At 46.5% G+C, this 26,977-nt stretch overlaps 1 protein-coding gene across 2 annotated transcripts in view; it reads right to left on the bottom strand.

The window, feature by feature from the left end:
* Positions 1-26,977, bottom strand: part of CORO1C (coronin 1C) — a 124,177-nt gene that overhangs the window by 67,792 nt on the left and 29,408 nt on the right. The window contains exon 1 of one of the 2 annotated variants that reach the window (XM_068239610.1): positions 7,798-7,959. The exons of the other annotated variant lie outside the window; for it this stretch is intronic. The gene's annotated coding sequence lies outside the window, so the exon portion shown is untranslated. Of the gene's footprint in view, positions 1-7,797; positions 7,960-26,977 lie in introns of those variants that run through there. 2 annotated transcript variants of the gene reach the window in all.

The raw sequence follows: 26,977 nt of genomic DNA, 5'->3' as shown, positions 1-26,977 counted from the left end.
GAGGCTGACATCTTAATTATTTTTAAACAATGCACATTGCCTGGCTGCCCTGCTGATCCTTTGCCTCTCATACGTTTAGCCAAATGCAGATCAGATTTGTCTGCTTTAGGATGTGTGATTCAGACACTCCTGCAGCCACAGAGATCAGCAGGATGCCAGGCAACTGGTGGTTAAGCATAAACAAACGAAAAAAAGAGATGGCACACAGTTGGCTGCAAAACGGTTGCTGTGTATTATGGAGAAAAGCACTGCATTACATGTTACGGACTTCCGTCCTTCCTCAGATGCATAACGTAATGCATCTGAGGAAGGACGGAAATCCGTAACATGTAATGCAGTGCTTTGCTCCATAATAAGAAAAGTGATCCCTCAGCTCTACCGCAAAGTAATAGATATACCAGGGAGTCAACCAGTCCACACCTGGATCCCCTCTTAGGTGTGTGACATTCACAGCAGCAAAGACAGAATGACTGGGTCTCCACCTGGATTTGTGCAAAAATGCTGGTTTATTGTACCATAGTAATAGAAAAAACACACAACGTTTCGGCCAGCGGCCTTTTTTTAAGTGTAACACTTGATAAAGGCCGCTGGCCGAAACTTCTTTGCTGCTTTGCTCCATAATACACAGCAACAATTTTGCAGCCAATTGTGTGCTGTCTCTTTTTCGCTTGTTTATGGTGAACCAGCGACCGCTTGGGCAATCCGGACAAGACTGTGCACCGGCAAAGTGTACAGATCATACATACCTGGTGTACTGCTTCCAAGGCGTCCCTTCCACTAACTACAACTGGTGGTTAAGAAGTGGTCCAGACGGACATCTGCCGAGCTTCTGCTCGGCACCATGTTCAAACGCTGGTTAAACACAAGCATTTGAAGGCTTTTGGGAAGCTTCAAGGCTCGTGGTTCAGGTCCCAACACTGGTTTCCCGGCGTTTATCGCCTCTGAAAGCAACAGGTTGATTTCAAGATGAGACGCAAGAAAGCGTTTTGAAAACAGATTACAGTAAGGGTCGGTACATACCTATTTTTCGGACTATAAGACGCTCCGGACTATAAGACGCACCTAGTTTTAGAGGGCAAAAAACAGAAAAAAAAACAAAAAACTAAATCTAGGTGCATCCATGGTCCAGGAGTATCCAATAGACCTTTAAATTCCCCCCCAAGATGTCTCTAAGTTACACTACCCAACTACGCTTACCTCTGCTGCCCCCCACCAATTACACTAACCCCTAATGCCCCCACCCCCAGCTACACTACACTTCACTAACACCTGATGTCCCCCCCCCCCTCCCCCAGCTTCATTACACTACAAAAACCCCTGCTTCCCTCCCCCTAACCTACCTACATTAACTAACCACTGCAATTAAATTAAGGTCTCACCCATCATGACGAGTGTCCTGGTGAGGCAATCTTCAAGCGTGTGCCCAGAGCAGCAGCAGCACGATCAGTGTTAACTCCCCGGGTGCATAGCAGCAGCCGCTACAACGATCAGTAATGCCCATCTTCCAGCTTGTCCCCCAAGCCGTTGCAGCATGATCACTGTTAACTCCCCGGGGAGGGCGGTATACGATCGCTAACATCCATCTTCCAGCTAGTTGTCCCCCTCGAGCGGCTGCAGCACGATCACTTAACTTCCCGGGGAAGGCGGCATAGCAGCAGCTGCTGTAATATCAATGCAGGTCCGCTCTTCTCATTGGCTTTTCATCCCTGCATTAGCCCCGTGTCAGCTAATCCGGGCAGAGCGGGACATCTCCAGCCACGATGCTTCCAAAGTCCATGAGGCCACCATACTGCCTTGAATATTGGCACCCTCTCATGACCTGCTGCGCAGGGGTCATAGGGTTAACCAATAACCAAGAGCGGACCCGCATTGATATTACAGCAGCTGCTGCTATGCCGCCCTCCCCGGGGAGTTAAGTAATCGTGCTGCAGCCGCTCGAGGGGGACAACAAGCTGGAAGATTGATGTTAGCGATGGTATGCAGCCCTCCCCGGGGAATTAACAGTGATCGCACTGCAGCCGCTGGAGGGGGACAAACTGGAAGATGGATGTTAGCGATCGTATGCCGCCCTCCCCGGGGAGTTAACAGTGATCACGCTGCAACGGCTCCGGGGGACAAGCTGGAAGATGGGCATTACTGATCGTTGTAGCGGCTGCTGCTATGCGCCCGGGGAGTTAACACTGATCGTTCGTGTTGCTGCTGCCGCTCGGGAGACACACTGACAGACATTATAGAACGTTGCAGCGGCTCCAGCTACACCTCACAGGAACACCGCTGGATCACGCTGCACAAGTGCCTGGACAGGTATTTTGTTACATTCAGACTATAAGACGCAGTCCCTTTTTCTCCCCACTTTTGGGGGAGAAAAAGTGTGTCCTATAGTCCGAAAAATACGGTAATTGCTGTGAAAATTGATCTGTGTTAGGTATATGGTCCATTCACACTTTGCATGCTGGTTTCCAGGACAGAGCAAAATACCAAATTCCCAACCCGCATGTTTTTTCTGGATACCGCAGATCCTGTACATGTCATTGGAGTTCAAGTGTAACTTAAGCATAAAATCTAAAATCAATTCTCTATAAGTAGCTGTTCTACAAGTAAAATGGATGCTAAAGAGGCAATATAAAAGTCTAAAATCAATCTCACCTTTTTGCTGATTTTTATTCCTCATGCCCCCTGGCTCTAATGTGGTACGCAGAGTAGCAGCTACATAAGAGAAGTGATGTCATATGCAAATTCAGCCTTGATTGGCTGAAGTCTCTGTCACTCATCACTGCCAGGGCGCAGGAAGGGGGGCCAGAAGCTGTCCCGACACTGTCCTCGGCCCCCTTCCTGCAGTGTGCCATGTCCGCGCTCCAGCAGCATCTTTCTCCCCCTGCATGCCCCCTTGGTATTCCTTCTCCTCCCCGCACTGTGACAGAGCAGAGCAGGGAGGGATAAAGCCAGAACACACTCACCTCCTAAAAGGTGCCCATACACTAGAACGAATATAAGCAGATTCGAACAAGAGACAAATTTATCTCTAATCGAATCTGATTAGAGATAAATATGTCTCTAATCCAATCTGCCCATACACTACAGGCCGATTCCCGTCCGATTTCAGCACGAAAATCAGCTGAGCTGCCGCTGCCCCCAAAATGTATTAATGTATGTAGTGCATTTATACATTACCTGTCCTGAAGCAGCTCGCCGGGTCCATCTGTCCATCTTGCCGGGTAAGCCGCATACACGCTAGCAGTGCATAGCGTCTTATGTCAGCCGCTATGCACCTTTGTGACGTCAGAGCGCCGCAGGCGTGTATGCGGAACCCGGCGAGATGGACGGAACCAGAGTGGAGGCTGACACCGGACAGGTAATGTATAAATGCACTACACACTACATACATTTATACATTGCGGCGGCAGCGGCGGGGGTCTCGTCGTCTTGTCGCTCGCAAATCGGCAGCCGTACCGCCGCGCACCTGACCAACCAACCTCAGCCTGAAATTTTCCAGCAAGCGCAATTTTGTTTTAATACTCTAATTCCCTATAAACTAAACAAGCCTCACCCACAGCTTTTCGGTGCCTTGGCACTGTAGCAAGGGCTTATGGGAGCTTAGTCTGGGCAGGAGGAGGAGGTTACTAGCCATTGATTTCAGAGGCAGAGGGGAGAGGACTGCATTTATGCACAGGCAAGCTGATAGCATCTCCAGCCCTCAGCCTGTGACAAACAGAACATGGCTGCCCTCATTGTATCACAGGAATAAAGAATCATAAAATGTTGAAGGTGTTTGCAGCTAGATATGCTGTGTAACTAAACTTTAGATAAAATACATAGACAAGTTACTTGTTATATAGTTTTTCATCTCTGATCCGCTTTAATAAAAGCCTATGGGGAACAGACAGTGCCCGTTCTCACTAGGCAGTTTTCTACATAACATTTTCCAGACTTTACCCTCTTCAATCACTTTCTGCCTTCAATTCCATTGCGGATGTCACGAAGATCCACCACAGGAGAGACGTTCCGATTTACGGATCAGAGCCCTGGCCGAAGCATCAGGCTTCCACTGGATTGCCACAGACCAATGGGAATCCTCCCTCAAACTAGGAAGGGTTCTTACTGATTCACTGAATGGTGGACCAATGAGAAACCTTCCTGGTTTGAGGGAGAGTTCCCATTGGTCTTTGTGTGTTGCAATCCAATGGGAGCTCGATGCTTCTGCCAGAGCTTCGATTTCTATACTGGTGCTTATCCTGTGCAGTGGAGCCAAACTTTATAGGGTTAGAATACCAAAAGTGGAATTGTGAGTAATTGAATAAGTCGATGAGAACTGTGTCAGGGAACATTGTATCTACTCAATATATGCTGTGAATGCACCAATGTGCATCAGGCACAGTGTGGACCTAGCCTAAAGCCCCATCTACACGATACGATTCTTTGTGCAATTCAATTACGATACAATTAAATCCAACATGTCCGATCGGCGTCCGATTCAAATCGACTTGCCATTGTTTTGCAATGGCAAATCGAATTTAATTCCGATCGGACATGTCGGATTTAATCGGATCGTAAATAGAATCGTAATCGAATCACACAAAGAATCGTATCGTGTAGATTGGGCTTAAGAGGAAGTTAGCAGGGTATCAGTTTGAAGTAAACTAAGAAACTATTTTACAAAGTATGTAAGACTAACCTTCCTCTAAGAGGTTCGTAAATAGATTGGGCCGTAGCAGTGGGTGACCTTAGCCCAATAGGGGATCCAGTACAAGTTCACCATTCTATCCAATTTGTATTTTTCCATCTATATTTGTCGTTATTGTGTTGTGGAGGGGGAGCACACAAGGACTACAGCGTGGGTATGTGACTGTACATACACTCTATGATGCTTTATGGCAGAGATAGCAGAGAAGACCGTATAGACACTGGCAAACACCTTGTTATCCACTGCATCATTTAAGTTGTCTAACTCTGTATCATGTACCCATGTTTGTTAATTTGTAAGGCGCAAAAAAAAAAAAATTAAAAAAAATATATTTATATATAATTTAGTACAAAGCTAAGTAGTCAGAGCCCCCCCAATACTCATCACCCACATGACTTGCCTCCAAAGACCACCACACTTGACTAATAACCCAACCCATCCTACCATGATCTGGAGTTTACTGGCAAACTGAAATCAAATGACAAACTTACAAATTTGATGACCGCGATCAAACTGTCCACAAAACTGGGCACTAGTCTAGTTAAGGGGACCCAGCAGGAAACCGTTCTCCAATCACCAAATAGCATGGGTGCAGTTTACTGAAACCTAGCAGTTCCAGGGGGTGCCATCCACCCAACCACATTAGTGAAATTTCCCCATGAGGTTTCCTGCTGGGTCCCCTAAAGTAGACTAGTGCCGAAAATTGACCACATATATGACCAAGCGGATTTTGCACTATTTCTGTGACTGAAAGTCATTTCTTTACCTTCCATTAGCCAGACAACTCCACAATACTGCATAATAGCCGGTCTAGCAATGTTCATTTCTTTCCAGTTCAGCATTTTCTCAGGCTGTGTCAACTCTCAATGGCCATGACCGCAATGCCCCCCCTAAGCAGGCAGGCAAAACAGGCTATCCAGCTAGAAATCATAAGGTGTAATGTGTTTCACTGTACAGTGTAATCACAGGACTAACTGGGTAGGATTAGAAATCAAGAGCAGGTAATTGTGAATCCATGGAACAAATGTATATTTACGCAGAACTCATCTCATAAATACCGGCTGAGTTTAACTGAAGTAATTATTACCTGTAAATATAATTGTTAAGAATCCTTCTCTCTATTGAAAACTACATTTTTAAAATGCCTGTGCCTTTGCCAAGTCAAATTACAAGTGAACTTTGAGAATACCTGATGCATAGACTGATAGATCTGATATTCTTTTCAATTGCTACCTGGTAAATTAGAACACAAGCAGAGCTGTCGAGCCTGTGTTGGGGCAATTTTGGGTACCTGGGGCTGGAGTCAGTGGTTTCATAAACTGAGGAGTCAGGAGTCAAATGATTTTTTTGTACCAAATACACAGCCCTGGTAAGTACCGGTATTAGACTTAGGAGTCTGAGCCATTTTGGGTACCTGGAATCAGAGTTGCAATTGGTGGTTTCATAAACTTAGGAGTCTGAGTTGGATGATTTTTGTACCGACTCCACAGCTTATATTCCTGTTATATTATGTGCCTGGATAGATGTATCTTTTTCAAGTTTATATTCAGACTTTTCCTTTCACTGAAGGCAGAAGAAAAAAAAAAAAAAAACACTACACAGCTTGCAGCACAGAATGCAAGAACATACTATCAGTTAGCACCTTATCAACGGTCTATCTGGAAACTCAGCACAAATTCTTGAAGGTTAGCAAGACAAAACGGTATAGGGTTAAGTTAACCTACGTAACCACCCACACCCTTTTACCAATCAGTAGTTCACACAGAGTTAACAACATACCAAGAATCCATAAAACACACCCTTCCCGTCTCTCTACACAGAACATGCTCTGAAGCCAGACCTTTACAAAACTTCCACTTGGAGGTATGCCTTTCATCCTGGAATAATGTTTGTGTGAAAAAAAGATCAGAACAGAAAGAGGTCTTCACTGCAATCAGAAACTTCCTGTGACTTATAATCAATACCGAGATCATCCGAGCAACCAAAATACACTTTACACTGAATAAAACCACCACAATTATTAATTTGTGATACATTTGTAAATCTATTTACTGCGTCTAATGATCAGAGATTCACTTGAACAGCATTTGACTATTATGCATTAAAGATGGAAATGAGAAGGATATGGATGCCTAATGTAACTGAGACCTAAGCAGAAGCATAGACTGAACCATATGCATATCTATTTACAGTGTTAAAAGCACTCCTAGCAATCTGCCCTGTTCCATGATGCAGGCTGTACCCCCACCCCAGGCACCTTACAGTGTACACAAGGCAGGAACAGCAGGGATTAAATGAATAATTTATGCCAAAATAATATCCACAGAACCATGTTACATACCAAAGCTCCTCCTTCATTAAGATGCATGTAGGACACAGGGGAGAGCAGAGAACAGAAAGAAGGAAAATTAGGACAGGCGTAAAGTAACCATATACCACATTCATCAACATACACTACTAAATGTGTGAATGTGAAAATATATATATATATATATATATATATATATATATATATATATATATATATATATATATATATATATATATATATATATATATATATATATATATATATATATATATATACACACATATATACACACACACACACTACACACATACACCATTATTACACAAACACCCATGCTCGTACTCTTACAATACATTTATCGTAAGGTAAATTTTATTATGTTTGGCCTTGTAGACCAGCTAATTAGGAGGGAAGTATATTGAAACAGTTATTAGTGGTGTAGCACAAATGACGAGCCATATCAATCAGGTCGCCGTCTCCCCTGCAAGCCACAGCTGCAGCACATGAAGGCACAAGCAGGCGGCTGCCTCACACACCCGCAGCCTATGTAGCATCACACACCCTGCAGCAGCAGCAGCTGCACAGCAGTCTATGGGAGATGCCCCGTGCAGACATAGTATGAGCTCATGCAAGCCTGCAGTGATGTCAGGCAGCAACCCAGCCTCTCCCACCCGGTGCTCATGCACTGCAGCCCCCCATCTCTCAGCCACCCCAGCCTGCTGCTGCCGCACAATTCCTCTCCCAGCTTCTCCATTCACACACAGCGCTACAGCCCTTGCTGTGAGAAGGCTCCATTCTCCCTCACCTGGCTCAATGGCTGTAGAGTGCTGTCCTCTGACGAGGCTCCCCTATATGATCTGATAAGTGGCTGGCCTGTGTGTCCGGGGTTCCCTCTCAGCTCTCCCCGTGCTGCTGCAGCTCCACCTCCCTCACTCTATCAAACACACACACTCTGCCAAGCAACCGGAAGCGCAGCTGCAGCACTGACCCACCCGCCCTTTCTGATTGACAAGAAAAGCCACCATTCACACCGCGAGAAATTCGGCACCAGTGCCGGATCTAGATCCCGAGAAGCGTCCGCGCTGTGAGACGTCCAGCAGGGAGGTACCATAATGTAGTCCCTAGAATGTTGCGTGTGGTTCTGCTCTGGTGATGATGATGACTGCTCTCCTGCTCATGTGATGCTGGCAGGCTGCTGCATGGAATTGGCAATATTCGTTGCTTGTTATTTCTCACTTCTCTCCTATAGCCTGTGACCAGGACTCAGTAGGGGGCGATGTATGGAAGTGTAATGGACTACAGTACTAAAGGAAATCACTGAAACGACAATTTCAAAATCTTTAAATGAGAAAGGCTTTCCGTGACGCACACGATCATAATTTTTTTACCTGAATTATTTGAATATACACTATTTTTATGGAGGTAAAACTTTACAGGTTAAGTAGAGCAGGAACTCGTGATGATACATTTACATACACATTTCCTCCAGCATGTTAAAATCTCCAGGTCATTGGTTTTCACATTCTGTAACAGTTTTTGCACTATTTTTAAATCAAGCTATTTATAGCTCCCATTCCTAACTGCCTGTTTTCAGAAGGACAGTCCCTTTTTGAGCTCCAAATGATCTCTTTTTCTTCCTGATTTGTCCCTCTTTCATCACTGAATTACAAACCTATGTAAATAAATCTTTAGAGGACCTAACAGGAATCCACATAGACAAGCGGGCATTTACATTTGTAAGAAATAAGGGACTCAGCAAGATAGTGATACAAGCCACCAACCAAATAGGTTTAGTGAAGTGGGAGCGAAGGTAGTAGCCAAAGCAAGCACTGAGCCCCCAGGGTACTGGTGTGCAATGTTAGTGTTTCCCCCTAGGGCCACTATTTCTTTCATATTAGTGGTCATGACAAAATCTAGTGAGTTTGCCACAAGCAGAAAGTGGCCATTTGTCTATAAGGATTCCCATTGGGTGGTAGTCTAGCGCCAGTATATGTATTTGGTCACTGGAAATGTGATGCTCTAGATCAGGCATGGGCAAACTTGGCCCTCCAGCTGTAAATGTATCATCACGAGTTCCTGCTCTATAACCTGTAAAGTTTTACCTCCATAAAAAAAGCGTATAATAATTCAGATAAAAAGATAATGATCGTGTACATCATGGAAAAGCCTTTCTTATTTTATTCTAAAGATTTTGAAATGGTCGTTTCAGTGATTTCCTTAGTACTGTAGTCCATTACACTTAGAACTACAAGTCCCACAATGCATTGCAGAAGTCTGACAGCCACAGTCATGACTCAGAAAGGCAAATGCATTGTTGGACTTGCAGTTCCGTAACAGCTGGAAGGCAGAGTTTGCCCATACCTGCTCTAGATCATACATGTCACGAACCATAAAATTTGGCCTGCAAGTGGTTTCACCACTTTGCATTATATTTGGCCCACTCTAGACCACCAGGCAAACTATAGTGAGGGTGAAGCCCAAGATCACCAGGGGAGCCATATGGGGGAGGGAGGGGGAAAGCACTAAGCACCCAGGAACTGTATAGGGGAGGAAGAGTGGTCACTAGACACACCAGGGCATTGTATAAGGGGGAAGGGTTAACTAGATCCAAGTGAACTGTTTAGGGGTGTGAGGGGGACCACTAGACAACAGGAAACTGTATAGAGGAGGGGATCACTAGACACCAGGGAACTGTATAGAGGGGACACTAGACACCAGGGAACTGTATAGCGAAGGGGCATTAGACACCAGGGAACTGTATAGGGGAGGGAAGAGGGCCACTAGACACCAGGGAACAATACAAGGGATGGAGGGGGCCACCAGACACCAGGGAACTGTATAAGGGAGTGAGGTGGCCACAAGACACTGAGGTTGGCCCGCAACTTGGTCCCAGTATTCAACATTGGCCCACTTTGTATTTCAGTTTAACATTCCTGATCTAGATTGATATATTTCTTCTTTTGAAGTGTTAATATGAAGGGAAACTAATGATAATAGAAAAGACCAGTGTGATTTGGATTTTAAAACTAAGTGTTTTGCTTATAGATTCTTTGTGGTATGCATGGGGTATGCATGTACTGCGCATGCCTCCTCGATCATGCTCCTTCTTTTGAGAACCACACAAACGCTGATCACTCTCGACAAAGGAGCCTAACTGAGAAGGCGCATGGATGGGTCTGCGCATGTCACAGCTCTTTCAGAGTGGGCAGCAGTATAACCGAGGGGACCCTAAGAATGCCAAGGGACATGATAGACTAAGGCCTTGTTCACATCAGGGCCGTTTCTGTGCACTTTGCACAATGCATTGCCATGTGCATTTAGCAAGGTATTGATTTTCCCATGTAATTGAATGTGCCTGGTTCACATCTATGCACTGAGCTGAATTACAAAAACGTAGTGTTGCATGCATTTCTGTGCGTTGAGCTGTAAAGCGCACATCAATGCAAGTGAATGTCTACTCTTTTATTGCGCATGAAAGCATATAGAAATGCATAGAAGCAAATTTGTTTTTTACACCTGATTAAAAAAAAAAAAAAAAAACATTTTCATATGAAAACAAATCTTTTTTGACCAATTTAGGTGTGCTTTTTGGTAGCGCTGAACTGGGGCAAAAAAAATGAATGAAGCCCATGTTGGGCTAGTTTACCTTTTACTGAGTCTCCTGGCACTGCTTGTTGTCCTTGGAGTTCTCCATCCCCGCTCCTTTAAGTATTTGATGGGATCCTCCAGTCATATCATTTTCCAGGAAGTTCCCCCAAATAGCACCGCGCGATTCAGAACTGCACAGCGCAGTTCCAAACCGAGCATGCACAGCCAAAGCAAGTGCTCGTCTACAAGTCCTTTCTTTCACTTCGCATACGCTGTTCAGAATTGTTCTCTGCCACTCTGAGGACCTTCTGGAAAGAGGTAAAGAAACGGGAGGAACCCCAAGGACAACAAGCAGCATCAAGACTGATGCAAAGGTAATCTAGCTCACCATGGTCTTCATTCAGTATTTTTTTCCCAAATTCAGGGGTACTTTAAAGGTGGGTAATGAATAAAGATGTAAATGAGCATTACATTGATTCCATCTTAAAACATAAAATGGCCTCAGAAATATGTTTACAGGCATGGAGGCACACAGCAATCGACATAGTGACTGGCATGGGGCCCAGGGGTAGGGGGACCAATTTGCTCCAACCTGACACTGCTACTTTCATATTACTGTATCTCTTGTTGTAATAATGGTAACGGTGTTATAGAGTGGGCTATTCATAACTTCTGTGCTCAGTATTCATTGTTATCCCTTAGGTCGGTTTCACATTAAAGAGAATCTGTATTGTTAAAATCACACAAAAGTAAACATACCAGTGCGTTAGGGGACATCTCCTATTACCCTCTGTCACAATTTCGCCGCTCCCCGCCGCATTAAAAGTGGTTAAAAACAGTTCTAAAAAGTTTGTTTATAAACAAACAAAATGGCCACCAAAACAGGAAGTAGGTTGATGTACAGTATGTCCACACATAGAAAATACATCCATACACAAGCAGGCTGTATACACCCTTCCTTTTGAATCTCAAGAGATCATTTGTGTGTTTCTTTCCCCCTGCATCTCTCATGCACTGAAGTTTCAGGCTGCTCTTTTCTTCCTGCAAACAGCTTTGCCCTTGTCTGAATTTCCTCAGTATGTGAAAGCCCAGCCAGCTCAGAGGTCGATTTATCCAGCTTGTAAAAGATAAGAGAGAAGAGAGAACCTGCCCTAATCTAAATAATACACAGGCAGTGTGCATAGAGGGGCCTGGAAGGGGGAGTTCATAGCAGAACCACAACATTGAAGAACTTGGCAGCCTTCCAGACACAGGCCGACAAGTCTGACAGGGGAAAGATACATTGATTTATTACAGAGACTGTGATAGCAGAAAGTGCTGCAGTAAGCCAGAACACATTAGAATAGCTTTTGGAACTTGTAGGATAATAAAAAACAGGATGCAATTTTTGTTACGGAGTCTCTTTAAAAGCCTGCGTTTTAGTTGCCGTGCGAAGGAATGATCATATCGCATCACAACGCTAAACTGAAGCTTCGTATACACCTACGTTGAACGCAGTAATGTCATTTTTGGCTGCAAACCAAACTATAAGTGAGGCTCTCTAGCGCTCACTTCCTGTGGCGGAAATACCAATCGCAAGGAAGTGTATTGAAAAAATAAGCTTATGTGCACCGCAAAATAGTTTAAAATATCTGCGGCGTCATTGACTTGCATGACTTCCGGTCACAGCTCATCACCGTGGATGTAGACCCATAACACGCTGATGTGTTCGTGTCAGATGCAATACTTCCAGCCCATCGCATTGCAGCAGATATGAAATGTCCCATAGACTTTCATTAGTTTAGCGTTACTCTGCGGTAAAAGCGGGTAACACAATTAAATGCTGTAGTGTGAAAGGGGCCTCATTCAATTTTAAATAACTGTCACTAGAAACAATTATTAGCAATTGTTTCTACTAGCAGTTTATGCTGAATACTCCATGAGGTTTTTCGGCAGATAGATGGCTTGATAGATAATTTCCGACAGGTCCGATCTGATTTTGATCGTTTTTTAGAACATTTTTTTCATAGAAGTGAACAGAAATCGTTCAGAAAAACGATTGGAAAATCGAACGGAAAAAAACGATCGACCAGTAAATTGTTGCCCTTCCTGCTTATCTGCACACAGAAAATAGCAAATCACAAAACAAAAATGCTTACAAAATCGCTCTCAAAAAACATAATTGCACAAGAAAGCCTGTAATTGCTTAAAAAAATCGCTCACAAAAGCACTTAGCGCTTGCGATTTGTAGTGTGAACTAGGCCTTCCTGCAGCTAAAGAGATCAGCAAGACTGCCAGGCAACTGCCACAGTATAATCCCTTTATAGTAAACTCCAAGGGACAGGGAAGAGTAGTTTACTATATCAGAAGTTGTCATACTCAAAACATATAAAGTATACTATAGAACTGTATCTTAATTCAGTCAATAATTGGCAGTCATTTTTTCTTTTCAATGATTCAGCAAGTGAGCACAGAGAGTGTCTAGAGCTGAGCCACACTGCAGAGTGCTTTGCGATCTGTTTTTAAAATAAATCATGTAAAATCACGGCAAAATTGCAGCAATTGCAAATTTTTGAAAAAAGAAATTTTGCCATAATTTTATTGGAAATTTAATGCAAGTCAATGGGAGTGTGCTTTTAAAAACAAAAACAGATTGAAAAGCACTCTACAGTGTTGCTCAGGCCTCAGCTAATTCAAAATGCACAGTGCTCAATGCGCAGAAGTTTGTATGTAATAATCACGCAAATGCTTGCCCAGGAAACATATGTCTCACGAGTTAATGTAGGTACAATACTGATAGTGTGCTCCTCTGTCCACATTTCTATGATACTGTATCATTGCAGCCATGCACTAGCAAGTCATACATGACAGGCAATTACCTCAGTAATCAGGCAGCAGATTACAAAGGAAGCATAGGTCTCATCCGTTGCTGCTTTTGAGGTAATAAACCTAGATTAGAGTGCAAATGGCGAGCAGGCTACAAGTGGCTGCCAGCCAGCCTACCGACCACAGCTCATGGGTCTCTGACTGACATACAACGCATGCTCCTACCCACTTTCCACTATAGCTGGATACAGAATACTGCATGGGCCAAAACATCAGGTTTACTATAACCAAGGTTCTATTATATTCTGGTTTACTAGGGTAGGAGTCCTGGGTTCAAAACTCGGCTCTTCCTAATTCAGTAAGCCAGCACCTATTCAGTAAGGAGTTCTTTGGGCGAGACTCCCTAACTCTGCTACTGCCTACTGAGTGCGCTCTAGTGGCTGCCTCACAAGCGCTTTGAGTCCAACAGGAGAAAATCGCTGTACAAAAAAAAGGAATTACAGTGGTTTGCAAAAGTATTCGGCCCCCTTGAATATTTCCACATTTTGTCACATTACTGCCACAAACATGAATCAATGTTATTGGAATTCCACATGGAAGACCAATACAAAGTGGTGTACACGTGAGAAGTGGAACGAAAATCATACAAGTCCAAACATTTTTTACAAATAAATAACTGCAAAGTGGGGTGTGCGTAATTATTTAGCCCCTTTGGTCTGAGTGCAGTCAGTTGCCCATAGACATTGCCTGATGAGTGCTAATGACTAAATAGACTGCAGCTGTGTGTAATCTAATGTCAGTACAAATACAGGAACGTTAAGTCCCTGTATTCCTGTATCCCGCACAACCTGGCATTAAGGGCACTCAAGTTTCACCTCACCAGGTATTCAGAGTACTCTGCTGATCTCCAAACGTTCATCCTCGTGGCCATCGAGTACCTCCTAGCCCACAACTACTTCATGTTTGACGGCAGGTTTTTCCTCCAGAGGTGAGGAGCCCCCATGGGCGGCAAATTCTCACCACCCCTTGCAAACTTGTATATGGGGTGGTGGGAGGAATGCCATGTTTTTGGGGGAGCCTGCCGTCTACTGGAGGATGTTGTGTGGTATGGGAGGTACATCGAGGACCTTTTGGTTGTCTGGAAAGGTGACCCTTCGAGTGCAGGGTGCTTGGTTGATTACTTTAATACAAACAATCTCAATCTTCAATTCACATATTCAGCTAACATGACCTCTATCAGCTACCTGGATATTACTTTGAGAGGTAATGCAGTTACTGGGGTTGTAAACACAAGCACATATAGGAAACCGTGGAGTGACAACACTATCCTAAGAGCAGACAGTTGCCATCCAGCACACACAATACGCGGAATTCCTTTTGGTGAGTTCATCAGGGCAAGGCGTAATTGCTCTGATGAGGCCAATCTGCATTGTGAATTGGATGTTGTTGAGAGACGTCTGAGGGCCCGGGGTTATCCCTCATGGTCCATTAAAAGGGGGAGATCCAGGGCCACAGACAAATCCCAACTGGAATTGTTGCAAACCTCTAGACATCGTGAACACGGTCAGTATAGGCCTACCTTTGTAACCACTCATTCAGGGGAATACAAAAAGGTAATCAACATAATTACCAAATATCTGCCAATATTGGAAGGAGATGCAGGCCTTTCACCGATTCTTAAAAATGGAGTCAGATTCTCTAGCAGACGGGCTCCGACCCTAGGGCAAATTCTTTCCCCCAGTCTGTATGATTCTGAGACCATCCCAGAGACTTGGTTTTCAGTGGTGGGGTCTTTCAAGTGTGGTACTCCCACATGCAGGTATTGCCATGTGCACCAGAGATCGAAGACGGCTGTCTCTGCCTCAAATAGCCGTCATTTCAGTATTAAGCAATTTATTAATTGCGGCCCCAGATATGTTATTTATCTTGTGACCTGCAGTCTTTGCTCTTTACAGTATGTGGGTTGTTCTACGAGGCATGTGAGGCAGCGGATAGCCGAGCACTATCTGGGTGCAGGATGGGCTACCCTGAATATTTCAAATGTGGCTAAACATTTCAGGGACGTACATGGTGGGGACATGAAGGGATTTTCGTTTCAGGGGATTGAAAAAGTTATGCCCACTAAGAGGGGGAGTGATCTTTTTAAAAAACTTTTGAAGGGGGAAGCCATGTGGATACATTGTTTGGGTACTAAGCTCCCACAGGGCTTAAACGCCAGGAGGGACCTGGCGCTTATTACCTAAAACTTGTTTTGAGTTCTTTTCCCCATTTTTGTGGCACTCTCTACTCTGTGTATCCCCCCGAATACTCACCCTGAGGATCTGTAGTGTGTTATTGTTATATGTTGGATGCATAATGTTATTGAGTTTTTAATTTTTCTGTTGTATATATTTATCCTTGCACCAGTTGGTTGGGAGGAAATTTACCTCCCCTTTGCACTTTAATGACCATCCTACCCTTCCTCTGGGTGGAGTTTGGAGGAACAGGTGCACGGATGTCCCCCCATTTATGGGGGCTTCTACCATTGTTTGATCGGCTATGATTAAGAGCTAGTGCAGCTCAAAACATGTCAGCTCCTTGATGCCTGTATGCCTGTATGTTTGTAACATTGGATATGTCCTAAATAAAGAATTGGAATCCTGGAAAGGTGCGGACCTTCTGCTTTTGTATCTTCACGTGGGCTTTGCTGACCTGGTCGTGCACTGCCGCAGGGATTGGTAGGTTGTAGCGGTGTACACAAAACTTTTTTCGGCAAAATCCTTATAGCCATGCATGGCACGGCAATAGCGATTCGGCTGTGGCTTCCCACCAACACAAGTTCCGCGTCCGATTTGGAAACGGACGTGACACCTTAGTGGACATAGGCCCTTAGACAGCTGTTTTCCCTAGAGCACCCTTCAAGAGATGATGACCCAGTAGCCCTAGAGCCCACCAGATTCTTTGCTGCCAAGGACTCCAGGATCATAGTGTCCAGGCTTGCCCCCCTTGCAATTCATAAATTACCCAGAAGAGTATGAAGCTGATAACTTAATAGCAACAGTAAAAGTGGCCATATATCAGGCGACTTGGCAGCAGATTGACCATCCGATTCCATTATTATATTCGAATTGGATGAAAATTGGTGCCACAAAGTGCATGCCCGGCTGACAATGCAACCAATTTTGGGATGAAAATAGGTCGCATTGTCGTTCAAGCATGCTGCAAAATGTTGGGCCGACTTGCTCGATCGGGTGTGCAGCAGGAACGGCGTGCAATTCCGCGACGAAACCCACGACCCTGTTCCCCCTAATGATAAATGTCCCCCCGGTGCCCAGTGCAAGGTATACATTATCTGCCCGTGGCCTCCCCTCGTCCCTCTGCTGGCTTTGGGGGCAATGTTTGCTCCATACATGCGTACCCCACGTGGTTTCTTAGTAAGGGTGTGTGTGTATGACGTCTGATGTCACACGCATGCCCTTACTAGGAAAACACATGGGGCGCATGTGTATGCAGAGGAGGTATCCCGCAAGCCAGCTGGGGACAAGCGGAGGTCGCAGACAGGTAATGTATACCTTGCACTGGGCACCGGGGGGACATTTATCATTAGGGAACAGCGTCGGGCAGACGGATGCGGCATCACAAGGCCGATTGTTGATTGATTTCATGCTGAAATTGATCAGGAATTGGCCTGCAGTGTATGGGCAGTTGAAAGATCTCTCTCTTATCAGATTCTATAAGAGAGAGATTTGTTTCTTGGTCGAATCTGCCCATCATCCCTAGATGTATGGCTACCTTAAAACCACTACTAGAAGCTTAGATTAGACTTGCATGCTGAAGCAGACGGCAAAGAGGCAAGGTCGGAATAGTGGTCAGTAGCAGGACTAAAGATCAGAAGTCAACAAGGCTGGGTCATCAACAAGAGAGTGGTCAGGTGGACTGGGTCAGAGCAGAGCTGAGATACAGTAGTATATTAGTGTATGTGTGGCGGTGGTAGAAGTAGGAGAGAGAGAGAGAGAGAGAGAGAGAGAGAGAGAGTGTGTGTGTGTTGGGGGAGGGGGGTGGTATAGGGTGCTTTGCCTGAGGTGTCAAGTCAGTACAGCAAGAGTTGAAATGTTACCTATGCTAATTGGATTGTCAAAAGGAAAGGAAAAGAGTTAATGTGCTTTCGTAAAAGTATCTTTTGTTTATATTTACATCACAACACCACTGGCAGATACAATTATAACAACATATAATGGTGTGTCACGGCTTCATGTACAATAGTGGAAAATCCTGATGTGCCTTTCATGGCTGAAAGGACTACTTCATCACAAGCAAAATGTAAATAGTAATGCCATCTTACTGTGGCGCATGTAAAAATATTCATTTAAAATCCCAGTTTAATGAAAAACAATCACACTCGAGTCCATTCCGCTCTCCAGCGTGTACAGCTAGATGGATTCCACTGTGATCATACATCATTCATCTGGGATTTTAAATGAATAAAAAAAGTTCAATCTAAAATCTGTGCAGGTGGGAGCCAGGATTGTGGCTTTTGCTTTGGACAGAAGCAGTCTCGAGTAATTGGGTTGTCTCAGTACTGAGGAACGGCTACATTCTAGAGTTTTCTCAGATTGCTGTGATAGACTACTTGGTATCAGTGAGGGCTGGTGCGCACCAAGAGCGGTTTTGAGCGATTTTTAAAACGCTTGCGGATGGAAAACCGCTTGGCTAATGTTAGTCAATGGACTGGGGCACACCAGAGCGGTTAGTTTTTCCCCCAAACGCAAACTCGGGTCCAGCAGCATTTTTTAGATTTCTGTCGTTTCTGCCTCAATGTAATGTATAGGAAAGTGGAAAACTGCTCTGAAAAACGCCAGATCAGAGCGGTTTTTCCAAGCGTTTTTGTTACAGAAGCTGTGCAGTTACAACTTTACTGTAACAAAATATAAAATCTGTTACACAAAAATGCTCCAAAAAATGCTAGGCATGTTTAGAAAACCTCTCTAAACATGCCTAGAATTGCGCTGAAAATCTGCTTCAAAAACCTCTAGCGTTTGCGGATCTGCTAGCAGTTTTTGGTGTGCACCAGCCCTAAGACTGTCGAATTCGCAGAAGGACTGCCTAATATCAAATATTCAGCAGCTTCAGAATATAAAATCAATTCTCCCACTTCTGTTGGCAGAAAAGATAGACTTCCATTCATCTCTCTTCTTAGTAAGAAAACAAATCTCAGGGGACACATAAAGACTGGTGTTAGGTTAATGCTTTCTGAAAGTGAGAAGTTTCAAGCAGGAATCCCTGGAGAAAATTACTCGGTTTGTAGGAAAGAATGACTGGATCTTCTTAACCCCCTTGGCGGTATGAAAAATACCGCCAGGGGGCAGCGCAGCAGTTTTTTTTTAATTATTTTTTTTTAAAATCATGTAGCGAGCCGAGGGCTCGCTACATGATAGCCGCTGCTCAGCGGCATCCCCCCAGCCCCGCCGATCGCCTCCGGCGATAGGCGATCAGGAAATCCCGTTCAAAGAACGGAATTTCCTGGAGGGCTTCCCCCGTCGCCATGGCGACGGGGCGGAATGACGTCACCGACGTCAGCGACGTCGGGACGTCATTGGGAGACCCGATCCACCCCTCGGCGCTGCCTGGCACTGATTGGCCAGGCAGCGCTCGGGGTCTGGGGGGGAGGGGGCCGCGCGCCGCACCGGATAGCGGCGATCGGGCGCGCGGCGGCGGTGATCGGGGTGCTGGCGCGGCTAGCAAAGTGCTAGCTGCGTCCAGCAAAAACAAAAATTAAGTAAATCGGCCCAGCAGGGCCTGAGCGGCACCCTCCGGCGGCTTACCCCGTGTCACACACGGGGTTACCGCTAAGGAGGTTAATATATTCAAAAAGACCTTAATATCTAAATACTTCCTCAACACCAGAAACTTCTAAGCTACAGTATGTATGCTATTTTCTGGCTCTGGCAGAATTGCCAGGGCAGAACCTGAACTTTTTACAGAGTTAGAGGTAACCGAGTGCCACTTTTTTTCCCTGCAGTTTCTCCTGGTTTCTTATAGCTATAGGAGCTGCCATGTTCTTCCTCTCCCCTTCTAGCTGCATTTATTTGTGCAGGGGCAGGTGTGAAGGTAGCATCTGTGAGTTATTTAAACTCTTTGAAGAACAGTGTCCTATTTCCCCACCCTCCCTGCTGATGAAAGCTTTTGATTGCTCTCGAAAGTAGGGTAATAAAACCATCTGCTAAACTTTTAACCACTTCACAACTGAGGGGTTTTATCCCTTCAGCATCCGAGCAATTTTCACCTTTCAGCGCTCCTTCCATTCATTCGTCTATAACTTTTCCATTACTTATCGCAATGAAATGAACTATATCTTGTTTTTTTCGTCACCAATTAGGCTTTCTTTAGGTGGGACATTATGCCAAGAATTATTTTATTCTAAATGTGTTTTAATGGGAAAATAGGAATGTCACAGGAGCCCTAGTGGCTGACCGCACTTAGCCTTCTAAACGGTGCCAGCGCACAGATCGTGCGAACTCTGGTCGCAGTCAATGCGCAGGAACCGTTAAGAATTAGCCGCAGACAACTCAGAAGGGAGCCTGTGAGACACGGGTGATTACAACTTCACCCACTGGTTCAGAGTAAACTGCCACCACCGCGGTTACCATGGGACCGTGGAGCCCACTAACTGACTGACTAGTCCTGCGAATAAAACGGTTAAACACACGGTATTCTGTCTAGCCAACAACAAACAAACAGTAGCGTATCTTCAGAGACCCGGGATCAGTTCTGTGTGTGCTGATAAGCAGGGTAGCGGACAGTGAATGACTTGGAGAAAGTCGTTTATTCACACAATATAAATAATTAATATATACAGACAATTATTAAAATCAACAATTATTAAAACAGTAATAGCCAGTATAAAAAATAAAAGAAGGGAGAAAAATACTTAGTTCCTGGGAAGATGTCCTTTTTGTGGGAAAAACAGAGTTCTGGATTTCAATCAAAGTTCAGAGTTCAGACCAGGTGGATGCCAGCATATCCTCAAGCTGGCACCGATGAGTTCAAGATGTTTTCAGGGTGGAGGACACTGAGTTTGGGTCCTCTGCCATTCTTATGCCCCTGATTTAGTAGGAGGGAGTGAGGGCGGGGAGCCACACACCCCCTTAGAAGATGAGATGAGCCCTCCCCTTGTCCTGGGGACTAGAAATCATATCTACCCATATATGGGCTCTATCTCACAGAACCGTACAGGTCAGGGCAGATTTATTAACATTTTCAGGTCTGTCTCGATTTACCCAGCGCCCTGATACCAGACATGAGGGGTGGGACCCCTGTGGTATCATCAGGGCACTTTCAAACTGCCTAACTGGCAGTCCTTACCTCAGAATGTTCTGAAACTTCCTCAGACCCAGCACCGGGGCTCATGCTACACTTCCCCCACGTTTGGCGAAGCTGCCATCTCAGGAACCCCAGAAATATGACAGGTCTGGGAAGTTATGGATATGCTCTGAGACTCAGGTTATTCCCAGGCAAAGGCTCTTTGAAGTTTCAGGCAGCCAGCTAGGTGTCACCTCCCCTGCTGGGAGGGAGCCAGCGGGTCTGGTTTTTCCCCCAACTAGATTGCTTCTGCCATGGTGCTTGTCACCTTATACCTGATGGATGGGCCATCAGCACAGCTTGAAGCCAGGGACTCTCCGGGGCAGATTAGGCTCAGGCTCATTAGCATATCAAAAGAGCCATCCAGCATTTGGGCTGGTGCTCTCTCTCTGCTGAGAAAAGACTGCAGACCTCCTACACAATCAACCCAGATTCTATCGATCTGAAGCGCAATCGATGCAGGGAATCGAGTGCGATCGCTTTTTCTTCACGGGCGGTTACAGGACGCGCCTGTGGCCCCGCAACCGTCTGTGACAGCCCCCCCCTGGGGAGAAGGCAGATAGACATTCATCAGCAAGATGTGTGTCGTTGCCGCTAACCTGCGAGATCTGATCTAGTTCCCCGTTGGCGTTCTGGGGTCGGCTGCCCGCTGCGTGTCGGCCAACCTGGCTGACTGGTCTCGGGTTGCCGGTGTGGCGGGAAAACCTATTGGAGCCTGTGGCTCGGTTCCCCTGGACCGGTCGCGGTATGCTACCCTCAGGGTTGACCCGACATGGACCGTTCTGGACAGGGCGTTTGCGCCACTGCAGTCGGACGTGGTGTCTGCCGGGACTGCTGACAACGGGCAGTGGGTTGGTTAGGTCAACAGCCAGCCCACGCAGGGTTCCCCTGCTAAGTGGCTGTGGACCTAAGGGAACCCCGCGGGAATCCCTGGACCTTCCCAGCTCCTGACAGACGGCACATGCTCTGCAGTAGTTTGCTACATCCCTGTTCATCCGGGGCCAATAAAACTGTTTCCGAATACCGGCAAGTGTCTTGCGGACCCCTGAGTGCCCTGTCAGAGGATTACCATGTGCGGATTTCAGCACATGTCCCCTGAACGCACTCGGGACCACAAGCCATTTGGTATTCGCGTGGGACGACCTGTAGGGGGCTGTACAGACTTACTGTACAGTCTCCCACCTTCCCAGTACACCTTGAAAGCGGCCCCGTCTGCGAGGGGCTCAGCGGCTTGCTGCCTGAGCACCTCCAGGCTTGGGTCACTTTGTAGTGCGGCTGAGAATACGGCGCTGTCAGTTTCAGCCAACTGGCTCATGTCACACGAGGGCAGCGGCTGAAAGGTCTCATCCCTGCGGTCAGAGGAGGGGGAGGAGGCCGGAACCCCCTCCACCTGTTCTGAGCTCGGGTTCTGAGCAGTGCAGCTGCGCGGTACTGCTAGCACAGGTACACTGTCAGAATGGCACAGACGGACATTACTCAAATCATCATTGCATGCAGTAATGACATTGACAGGTATAGACATTTTTTCATTACAGACAGGTTGTACAGTAAACTCAGGTACAGTTACAGCATCATCACAACAGACAGTCTGTACATCAAACTCAGGTGCCTTTGAAGCAGGCACTATTGAACCTGGTACCCTTGAACTGGGCACATTCAACCCACCTCCCCCTGGTGCTCCCCCAAGTGTATAAAGTACCTGGTGGTGGGTGGAGAGTCCGTCTCCTTCCGTGAGCGACAAGGCGGTCGGGGCAGGTTCATAGTAGGACACAAGCTTGCCCAAATCAGTCCCCAGCAACAAACACAGGGACTGGGAGATCCTTCATAACCCCAACAACCCTTTCTTGGATTCCTCCTACTCCCCAATCCAGCTTCACTCTTGCGTGGGCTATGTGAAAAAGGGTGCCCTCTACTCCAGTAAGGGCAAGGGATCGGCTGGAGCTGATGCTCTCCTTTGGCACAAGGTGTGAGTGAACTAACGTCATGTCAGCTCCGGTGTCTCGGAATCCGGTGACAACTTTGCCGTTCACTCTAACAAGTTGCTGCTGGTCGGTTCGGTCGCGGATTTCCTTTCCGCGGGCAAACAGGACAAAATCTGATGATCCAGGCTGTGGTTCGCTGGCGGGTTGCCTCTGCTGTGGGTGAGGTACAGGTGATGCAGATGATCCAGGTGCTGGTGGTGTCTGTCTCCGCTCCGGGCAGTCGAATTTCATGTGTCCGGGCTGGCGGCAGTAGTGACAGGTGGCCTCTCCAGGCGCTGCAGGCCTGGGTGCAGAAGCTGTGCTGGATGGCCTCTGTGGTTGACGGCTCACAGGGGCAGGAGGGTCTGCCGAGGTATTGGGCTGACCTCCTCTCCAGCTGGATGGGACAGTTCTGCGGGTATCAGCCACCCGGGTAGTTGCAAAAGTCTCAGCAAGGTCTGCAGCGACAGTGGCTGACGCAGGCTTGCGCTCCAACACAAATTGTCGTACATCAGCAGGGCAAATGTTCAGAAATTGTTCCAGGACTATCAAGTCCTCCAGGACATCATAAGACCCTTTGGTGAGGCCTCGAGTCCACTGGCGGAGTGTGGTGAGCAAGCTGCTGACCACATCTCGGTACGAATCAGAAGACTTTTTCTGCCAGGCCCTGAACTTTTTCCGATAGGCTTCTGGCGTCAGCTGGTACTTAGTAATGATAGCGTCTTTTATAGCTGCATAATCATTATCCTTCTCCGCAGGCAATTCTGCAAAGGCATCAAGCGCTTTGTAGCGCAGCAAAGGTGTCAGATGTCTGGCCCACTGGTCTTGGGACAGACGATACTGACGGCATGCTTTTTCAAAAGACCGCAAAAACAAGTCAATGTCTGTGTCTTTTTCAATATTAGCAAATTTAAATTTTGCACTTACGGGTGCTGCAGCTCCTTCAGCAGGGAGGCTGGGCGGTGAACTCCGGCTGGCCTGTTGAACCTTTGCCATGTTGAGCTCATGCTGTCGTCTCTCCCGCGCCTCTGCGGCATCCCTCTCCGCGTGGCGTTCAGCAGCAGCAGCTTTGCGTTCTGCAGATTGGCGCTCCCGTTCCTCTCGTGCCTCTCGCTTTTGCTCCGCCATGTACTGCAGGTACTTGTCCAGGTCAGTCTCCATCAGCTTTTGTAATGCCTGCTGCATTACCGGGTCAGCACCCATGGACAGTCCAGTACTGGCCGGATCCAGCCGAGTGCTTTCAGAAACTCTGGGATTGGGGTCCATACTGACAGTCTCTGGCGTAACTGTTGCAACAGGGCCCGCAGGATGCTCAACCTCTGTACGCCTAGGATCTTCAGCCTCTGGTTCCCCTCGATTGTCAGATGGGCTGGTATCCACCTCCGCGGACACTCCCGGCTCCCGCAGTTGCTGGGTATCCCATCTGGACAAGTCTGCTATCAGGTCCTGTTGTTTCCTGCGGCTGACGTCAATGCCTCTCGCTTAGCAAAGATTTTGCAGGTCCGACAGGTACATGTTCTGGTAATTCCCGGACATTTCCATGCCAAATAAAATAAAACTTTTGGGGAGGGGTACTGGCTACACAGTCTCTCTGTATATATAAAAAATATATTGCCTTCCAGCTACACCAACGAATTAGTTCGTTTCTTGATAGCGCAGCGCTAGCGCTATCTTAGATACTTTCAGCACAACACAGATCCCAACTGCTGCCTAACACTGTCACAGGAGCCCTAGTGGCTGACCGCACTTAGCCTTCTAAACGGTGCCAGCGCACAGATCGTGCGAACTCTGGTCGCAGTCAATGCGCAGGAACCGTTAAGAATTAGCCGCAGACAACTCAGAAGGGAGCCTGTGAGACACGGGTGATTACAACTTCACCCACTGGTTCAGAGTAAACTGCCACCACCGCGGTTACCATGGGACCGTGGAGCCCACTAACTGACTGACTAGTCCTGCGAATAAAACGGTTAAACACACGGTATTCTGTCTAGCCAACAACAAACAAACAGTAGCGTATCTTCAGAGACCCGGGATCAGTTCTGTGTGTGCTGATAAGCAGGGTAGCGGACAGTGAATGACTTGGAGAAAGTCGTTTATTCACACAATATAAATAATTAATATAATATACAGACAATTATTAAAATCAACAATTATTAAAACAGTAATAGCCAGTATAAAAAATAAAAGAAGGGAGAAAAATACTTAGTTCCTGGAAAGATGTCCTTTTTGTGGGAAAAACAGAGTTCTGGGTTTCAATCAAAGTTCAGAGTTCAGACCAGGTGGATGCCAGCATATCCTCAAGCTGGCACCGATGAGTTCAAGATGTTTTCAGGGTGGAGGACACTGAGTTTGGGTCCTCTGCCATTCTTATGCCCCTGATTCAGTAGGAGGGAGTGAGGGCGGGGAGCCACACACCCCCTTAGAAGATGAGATGAGCCCTCCCCTTGTCCTGGGGACTAGAAATCATATCTACCCATATATGGGCTCTATCTCACAGAACCGTACAGGTCAGGGCAGATTTATTAACATTTTCAGGTCTGTCTCGATTTACCCAGCGCCCTGATACCAGACATGAGGGGTGGGACCCCTGTGGTATCATCAGGGCACTTTCAAACTGCCTAACTGGCAGTCCTTACCTCAGAATGTTCTGAAACTTCCTCAGAACCAGCACCGGGGCTCATGCTACACTTCCCCCAGGTTTGGCGAAGCTGCCATCTCAGGAACCCCAGAAATATGACAGATCTGGGAAGTTATGGATATGCTATGAGACTCAGGTTATTCCCAGGCAAAGGCTCTTTGAAGTTTGGGGCAGCCAGCTAGGTGTCACCTCCCCTGCTGGGAGGGAGCCAGCGGGTCTGGTTTTTCCCCCAACTAGATTGCTTCTGCCATGGTGCTTGTCACCTTATACCTGATGGATGGGCCATCAGCACAGCTTGAAGCCAGGGACTCTCCAGGGCAGATTAGGCTCAGGCTCATTAGCATATCAAAAGAGCCATCCAGCATTTGGGCTGGTGCTCTCTCTCTGCTGAGAAAAGACTGCAGACCTCCTACACAATCAACCCAGATTATATCGATCTGAAGCGCAATCGATGCAGGGAATCGAGTGCGATCGCTTTTTCTTCACGGGCGGTTACAGGACGCGCCTGCGGCCCCGCAACCGTCCGTGACAAGGAACACATTTGGAAAAAAAAAATCATTATTTTTCAGTTTTCGGCCATTATAGTTTTAAAAAAATGCATGCTACTGTAATTAAAATCCATGTAACTTATTTGCCCATTTGTCCCGGTTATTACACCGTTTAAATTATGTCCCTATCACAATGTTTGGCGCCAATATTTTATTTGCAAATAAAGGTGCATTTTTTCAGTTTTGCGTCCATCCCTAATTACAAGCCCATAGTTTATAAAGTAACAGTGTTATACCCTCTTGATATAAATATTTAAAGAGTTCAGTCCCTAAGGTAACTAATTATGTTGTTTTTTTTTTAATTATAATCTTTTTTTTTTTATTACAAAAAAAATGGTAACAATTGGGGAGTGTGGGAGTTAAAGAGAGTCTGAAGCGAGAATAGATCTCGCTTCAGACCTCATATATAGCAGAGGCACGTGTGCCCCTGCTAAAACGCCGCTATCCCGCGGCTTAACGGGAGTCCCTGTCCCCCCAAATCCCCTTCGTAATGCGGGGGAGCGCTTCCGCATTGGGGCAGGGCTAACCGCCGCAGCCCTGCCCCACGCGCGTCTGTCAGCGCGTATCTCCGCCTCTCCCCCGCCCCTCTCAGTCTTCCTTCACTGAGAGGGGCGGGGGAGAGGTGGCGATGCGCGTCTGATAGACGCGACTGGAGGCAGGGCTGCAGCCGTTAGCCCTCCCTCCAGGAAGCAAAGTCCACGACCAACTTTGCGACCAACTTTTGCGGGGGGTGGGTTGGGGGTGAAGGGACCCCCGTTTAGCCGCGGGATAGCGGCGTTTTAGCAGGGGCACACGTGCCCCTGCTATATATGAGAGCTGTAGCGAGATTTAGTCTCGCTTCAGTGTCTCTTTAATGAGTTATTTATAATGTACAAGAATGTACATAGAAGCAGCCGATCATTGCTGGGGGGCAGAGATCAACGAACGGGAATGTTTTATCCCGTTCAATGATCTCCGGGCGAACGGGCGGCGGCGTGCACGAGTGCGGGAGCTCGCACAGCGACGGTCCTCCTCACTGCTCTTCAGTGCAGCTGTGCTGTGCAGTCTGTCACCTTGCAGCTCTTGCATCTGCATGTCATGTGACAGGCATTGAGAGCTGCAAGGAGA

This window comes from Hyperolius riggenbachi, chromosome 1 (genome assembly GCF_040937935.1).
Source record: "Hyperolius riggenbachi isolate aHypRig1 chromosome 1, aHypRig1.pri, whole genome shotgun sequence".
NCBI lineage: Eukaryota > Metazoa > Chordata > Amphibia > Anura > Hyperoliidae > Hyperolius > Hyperolius riggenbachi.
This window is presented reverse-complemented; position numbering and strand designations above follow the sequence as displayed.